Genomic DNA, 7,362 nt, shown 5'->3' with positions numbered 1-7,362 from the left:
TTAGCGTTTAGTTTGTAACTTTACCCTATGGCAGAAATATAAGAAAAAAAGAGTTGTTTGAATTAAGACAACTTTGCGTTTCAATAATTACCCTTTTTTCGTGTCATTTCAGGGAAACAAATGAAGAACAAATTGGAATCGGTATGGCATATTCAAATTTTGTTAAAATTATGTTTATTAAAAGGTTGCCAGGACGGGTTTTTTTTGTAAAGTTACTCAAACTTTACTGATTTCGTAGCACCACAGTACACTACATATAATTAATATTCTATTTGCTTTTCATGTTATGTGCAGTAAGGTTTTGGAATTTGATTTTGCCCCGGGGGTAAATTTGACGTTTTTTGTGCAATCCCGTTTCCCTGAACTCCTTCTACATTTTACTCAGTAACAGCCTAATCATTTTTGGGGGATATGGTGGTGTCATGTTGATGTGCAGTATTTTTTCTTTTGATTTTAAAAGGGGGGTCAAATACCTGTTGACACACTCTTGAATTTCTGTAAGTACAACCAATATTTTCCTCAAATATATTTTACTAAAATTATATTTTTTGGGGGATGAAATTAACTTTTAAAAGCGAAAAAATTTGTGTGCACTTTATGCAAGTGTTTTAGTTGATTGGCACCTTAAGATGTACAGCCACATAGAAATCACTCTCATTTTTTCTGTGGTCTTTTAGATGAAATTCATTTCACATTCGTTTTCCGAAAAATTTTAAGCATCATAAACTACGAAATGCTTTCTTATACCCGCACTTTTTAAAGAAAGTTCGGGTATATTGTTGTTACACATGTCCGTCCGTCTGTCCGTCCGTCTGTCACACTTTTCTTACCTGAACTCCTCCTACATTTTACACAGTAGCTTAATCATCTTTTGGGAGGTGGTTGGTGGGGTCATGTAGATGTGCAGAAAAGTTCCGCCGGAATTTTGTTTTTGCCCCGGGGTATCAAAAAGGGGTCGAAAAATGACGTTTTTTTTATACAAAAAGCCCCGTCTTCCCTGAACTCCTTCTACATTTTACTCAGCAACCTAATCATCTTTTGGGGGATGATTGGTGGTGTCATGTAGATGTGCAGTAAGGTTTCGGAATTTTATTTTTGCCCCGGGGGGTCAAATGGGGGTCGAAAAATGACGTTTTTTTATGCAAAAAGTCCTGTCTTTCCTGAACTCCTCATACATTTTTCTCAGCAGCCTTATCATCTTTTGGGGGATGATTTGTGGTGTCATGTAGATGTGCAGTAAGGTTTCGGAATTTTGTTTTTGCCCCGGGGGGTCAAATGGGGGTCGAAAAATGACGTTTTCTTATGCAAAAAGTCCTGTCGTTCCATAACTCCTCATACATTGGTGTTCTCACCAGCCTAATCACTTTAGATTAGGTGGGGTATGCATACTAAATATCGGAATTTTGATTTTGCCTTGGGGGTTCAAATGTTATGGCAAAAAGTAGAAAAAAGCTATTTTTAGTATAAGCCCGTCTTCAGTTAAGGTCCTCTTCATTGACCTTGGTGTTGTTTGGGAGAACTTTTTGTGGTGTCATGTATACTAAATGCATGAGGTTCCTATTTTGATGGTGTCCCAGGGGGTCAAATGGGGGTAAAAAACGTTTTAGTGCAAAAAGCCCCGACTCCCCTGAACTTCTCCTACATTTTACACAGTAGCCTAATCATCTTTTGGGAGATGGTTGGTGGGGTCATGTAGATGTGCAGTAAGATTTAGGAATTTTGATTTTGCTCTGGGGGGTCAAATGGGGGTCTAAAAATGATGTTTTTTATGCAAAAAGCCCTGTCTTCCCTGAACTCCTATGGTTCAAAAGTTATAACAAACAGTTGAAAAACCTATTTTTAGCATATAGGTCACAGTCAAGGTCATGAGGTCATTGACCCTGATGTCATTTGAAAGAACTTTATTAGAGGAGTATGCATACTAATTATGAAGTCTCTATTTCATATGGTTCAAAAGTTATGACAAACAGTTGAAAAACCTATTTTTAGCATATAGGTCACAGTCAAGGTCACAAGGTCATTGACCTTGATGTCATTTGAAAGAACTTTATTAGAGGAGTATGCATACCAAATATGAAGTCTCTATCTCTTACGGTTCAAAAGTTTTGGCCAAGGTTATTCAAAAGTTTTGGCACAAGGTCAAAGTTGACAAAACACCTGTTCATGGGTAATTTATGACAAGTGACACATCAATCAAAAGTTATAAGCAAATGCAACATTTTTGAAAAGTAGATACTTCAAAAGGTCACAGTGAAAGTCATGATTTATCTGGAAAGGTCTTATCATTAAAACAGATGATATGAATGCCCTAACTTTTCTCTTTCAAAATGATGAATTTATAACCATTTTATTTTTTTTTGCAAGTTGGTCAAACTTCTAGGTCACATGTAAAAAAAAAAAACAACACACAAACATAAGTTTAATATGAATGTCTCTTCTCATTCACTAGATATGACCGTGATAACCAAGGTTAAATTTATTGAGACAGATGGACTGAGTCTGACATACAAATGTACATATTTCTATATGAATTGGGTAAAATTGGCCCAGTGGTTCTAAAAGTTAAAAATGTAAAAAGTTTTCAGGATGGACAACACGTGCATAAAAAAAAAAAATTACATGCTGGCAGAGATATGCACCTTGAATTCTTATGATTTGTTTGTTTGTTGTGAATACATGTACATGTCAAATGGAGACACCACCAAATAATAATGAAGATAAGATGTGTTTGTGAAACACTTTATGTACATGTCTCAAATGTATATCAGAAGAAAGTCTTGTCATAATTTAGTCAAAAGTGCCAAGAAAAAAATATACTATTTAACTGGAATCACAAAATACATTGTTATTTCAGGACAAAATTTAGGCAGAGTGGGTAGAAAAATGTGTATTGGAATCCCCAAATGGATATATCCATTTTATCCCCCCCCCCCTTATGGGCAAGCTCTGGCATTTGCTTTATTTAAACAAGACTACATGTATATACTGTAGCAAGTAAAAAATGACTCTTGACATCCTCTCCCTATAAACTTAGAAAACATTGACCTCACTATCATTGTTTTTTTATTTGTTTATTTGTTTTCAATTTTTTTCTCCTGCTTGTCACGAAATTCTGGGCTGGAATTTTTTGACTGAGATGTGAACCCCCCTCCCTACTCCCGAAAAAAATTCTGGATCCGCACCAGTATTGGCAGTAACTGAATGTCACATCGACAACGGGAGATAACTTCACAATATGAAATTCGTCTAGTGTGGCACGCGATGATCTTTGACCCTTTTTAAACTTTAACCTAATCGTTTGGGTGTATTTTACCCCCCACTATACTAAAACTTCTACTTACCGACTCCCTGTGTCTTGTCAACTTCATGAAATTATAAATAGGCCTAAATCCAATTATAACACAAAATGAATTTAATCCAATGCACACCAGACTGCAGCCATGTGCCATTTTGGCAACCTTCGTCGATTCCATCACCTTATCAGATGAAGTGGGTATCGGCCGAGGTGTGCCAAATGGTGTTTAATCTATAAATATGATAATGGGTGACGCAACGTGATGTGATGTAGAAATTTACATGTTCACATGTATAGTACAAGAACAAATTTTAAATTAATTCATAACAAACGATATTAAATTTTAACAAACCTTTTCCATCTAGCCTATTCCCAAAAGTATGTGCTGTGTGATTGTGGTGTCAAGGGGGGGGGGGGGGTTAGTAAATTTAAAAAGGTCCTATTATGAGCAAAAAATATATAAAAATATAATATAATACTCGGATACAGAAATTTTTTCAGGGGGGGGGGGGGGGGGTCCACCTCAGTCAAAAAAAAATCCTATCCCAGAAATTGATAATCAAAAAAAAAAAAACCTAAAGTAAATCTCACCCAAACGTCAAAAACCTATATCGTGGGGGGTGGGGTGGGGGTAGTGGTGACTTCTATTGCCGCAAATGTTTAACTTTTCATACCTAGTTTACACATATTCGTGTTTACCAGGGGGGGGGGGATCTGCATTTTCCAAGGGGGGTCCATTGTAACTTTTTCCTTGTTTTATATATACATTTTTTACCTTGTAAATTCCAGGGGGGGGGGGTCCTCCCCCCCCCCCCGACAGATCCGTGTATAATTTACATCATTAATAAAATTCAGACTGGTATATAATGAATTAAGCATGTATAAAATAAATATAAGAGGTTCTGAGTTATAGGTCACTGGGTCTGAGAATTTCATACTCAATTTGATGAATACATGTAAATTATAGAATTATTTTGACTATTTCTGTGGAAAGCCGCCCAATATGTAGGAGCGTGTATTTAGAGGCAAACACCTTAGTGCGGGTATTACTGTCTCATGACAGCATCTAGTTTTTTTTGTTGACACACACAACATTGTGAATCTTTCAGAGATTATGTATTCTTTTTTTTTTTTAAATGTTACCTGTATACTACATCATCACTCGGAACATTATGGCCCTCTGTAAAAATCTTTTCATATCTGATACCCTGGTGTTCCATATCCTGAAAATAAAACAATTTCTTGCTCATTTGATTGAACTAAGAAATTTGGTCTGAAGTTGTTTGTATGGGAATGAATGTTAAAGCTGTTACAGATGAAATAAAAACTCACTAAATCGGGCCATATAATTTTCTTTTTTGTGATAGCTGCAACGTTTGACATAACAAAATGTTTATAAATATATACCCCCACAAACTGAGTCAAACATTTGCGCTATCCAGCTGCTTTAACTGTACTTACCCGTGCACTGTAGTATTTTGTCGTGAATGTAAGATCTACCACCATTCCTAACTGACATCCAAGGTTTTTTACCATGGAAACCAAACTTCTTGGGGTAAATCTGATAAATGAAAATAAAAGCACATAATAGAAATACATCAAAGTTTTATCTATCCCTCTCTTTCTGTCTGTCTCTCTGTTGTTTCCTGAATTGGTGAGACTAGATGTGATTAAAACAAAGCAGAGATTCTCACTGCAATATGCAAAACTTATAGATAACACATTATATCAGTACATTAAAAATACTCATAATCAATCAATCTTTCACTACATAAAAGACAAAGCAGTTTCCACTATGTCTTTGGAATTTGCAATAAACATCAGTATATTATCAGTAGTTTGAAGTTAGATTAGAAGTAACAAAAAGACCTATATTAATCTGTTATCATAATGTGAAAAAGTCTCTGAAATTTACAAGGAGTGATCAAAAAGTTCGCGAACTAATTAAATAACTTCCATAAAAGAAAACCATATTTGGTTTTAGTGTTCATTATATTTTAAATTAGTCCTCTCCGATTTTAATGCACATCAGCCACCGTCCTGCGCATGCGCGAATCATGAGATATTGGCGGCCACGTGACTCTCTCCGTAGCGTTCTGTCACAAAAGCTGAAAAGTTTTTTATAAACACTCTTTATGTTTTTCCATGTAAGTTAATTTCCCATAAAGAACAGTTCATTTGTTGAAATGGTACAATCTCGGCAACAGAATGGGTAGATAAGAATATTCTTTCCAAAAATAAGCATGGCGACCATTAAAACACAAATCTTCTGTCACGGGAGAGACGTTTATTCAAGGTGGATAGAGAATGGTTGCCTCTTTTTTATCATTTCTAATATGTTTAAAATTTAAAGTAAACGATATCTTAGCTATCTACCCTGGTAATAATTATATTATTGTTCAAATATTCAACTATTTTTCAAAGTTTAAATTGGAGGTCTCTGATAGCAAATTGCTTAATTAAAAACCCATATCTTTTTAAACTTGCTTTCACTGGGCAAGATGACAAGTATCAGTTTTAACCATCTGCCTTCCTTCACTTAAAAGCGATCAATCCAATCATTGATTAAATTTATAGTAAGTCATTTGTCTTAATAAACTGTGTACAAATTATTTTATGTTACGGCAAAGGTGTTTCTAAGATATGCAAGAAATTGAACAGTCGTTTGTTGAACAAGTACGACTCAGAGACAACCATTTTTCGTGACAAGTGACCTACATAGTGACGTCATTTTCACATTGTGACGACACAGAACAAGGAGCAAAACTTTATTCAGTATACGCTATTTATAGAACTTGTGTATGATTATGTGTGTACCAAATTTCATTCTAATCTGAATTGTGGTTTTGTAGATATAGAGATAGTTCGTGAACTTTTTGATCACCCCTCGTATTATTCATCTTTTGCTGTGAAATGAAAAAAAAAACTCACTTTTCCTCTTCTGGAAGTTTTTCACACAATTCCTGAATCAAAAGAAAATTATGTTGCAATTTCACACAAATTGTTATAAATTCCTCATTTTCTACATTTCATTTATTTGTCAATGGGCACCAACATATCATATTACTAAAATATTTAGGAAAAACAAATGAAAAAATAAAATTTAATCCTTACTTCTTGCATAATAAATATACAAGTTCACTGGTATCTTTAACTCCATTTACCTTTTTAAAGGTACTTTCAAATGTTATTAATCTTGTTCCTGGAATCACTTTTCCAAGTGCTCTGTAGCCCTCCCATCTATAAATATAAAGAATATAAGTTATACAAATACTCAATTAAATACATGTAGTATACCAATATGATCAATGGCTGCCAAGTAGCATGATTGCAGACAACTACCGGGTATTTTTATGAGGATTACCCTGTACAAATACTTGAATGTAAATAATGACATTGTATTTTTTGTTTGTTGATAACCAAAAAGAAAAGAATAAAAACCAAACTGCATGGTTTAGAGCTTTACTAATTACTTTTCATGAAAAATAAAAACTAACTATCCATTTCTAAAGGAAACTACGTATTTTAAAATTGGACAAGAAAAACATAACTATGTAACTTTGTATGAGGTTCTACAAAGATATGTATCAATATACTGTTCAGAATTTAACATTTTACAATATATAGATATATACAGATCACCAACACTTCGTAAGAATGCAGTAGATTCATTTAGTTGACTGTTTTCAACCAGAGATGGTTTTCATCAGAACATTCAAGCATGTTAATTTATCTATCATGATCTATAGAAGTAAAAATGGCAAAAACTTTACAATATTATAACAAATCAAAATTATATTCTTGATGGAGTGTATAGCATATCAATGCTTACAGAAACATGTAATATATATGTATGAAGATAACGAACAATATTCAAGCTCAACAGTCCATTAAACAATAAAAATCAGGAGCAGAAGAAACAAAGATCTCTAAAACATCAGAGATGGGAACAGGAACCATGGAGGAGTGAGTATACCCTGCTAAGTAATTTTTTTTTGAAATGTTAAACTAAAAATTATAGGGAAGTATTAAATTTATTTATTTATTTATCCAGGCCCTATTTATTT

General features: G+C 34.1%; 1 long non-coding RNA gene across 1 annotated transcript; it reads right to left on the bottom strand.

The window, feature by feature from the left end:
* Nucleotides 1–4,436: 4,436 nt before the first annotated feature.
* LOC134257888 (uncharacterized) lies at nt 4,437–6,277 on the bottom strand. The gene is made up of 3 exons (XR_009990025.1): nt 6,227–6,277; nt 4,757–4,856; nt 4,437–4,518 (listed from the first exon to the last, which is right to left on the bottom strand). It is a non-coding gene; the product is annotated as an uncharacterized LOC134257888 (long non-coding RNA).
* Nucleotides 6,278–7,362: the final 1,085 nt, after the last annotated feature.

The sequence above is a fragment of the Saccostrea cucullata genome, unplaced genomic scaffold, assembly GCF_032062105.1.
Source record: "Saccostrea cucullata isolate Sc308-1 unplaced genomic scaffold, CSIRO_AGI_Scuc_v1 ctg15724, whole genome shotgun sequence".
Lineage (NCBI taxonomy): Eukaryota > Metazoa > Mollusca > Bivalvia > Ostreida > Ostreidae > Saccostrea > Saccostrea cuccullata.
This window is presented reverse-complemented; position numbering and strand designations above follow the sequence as displayed.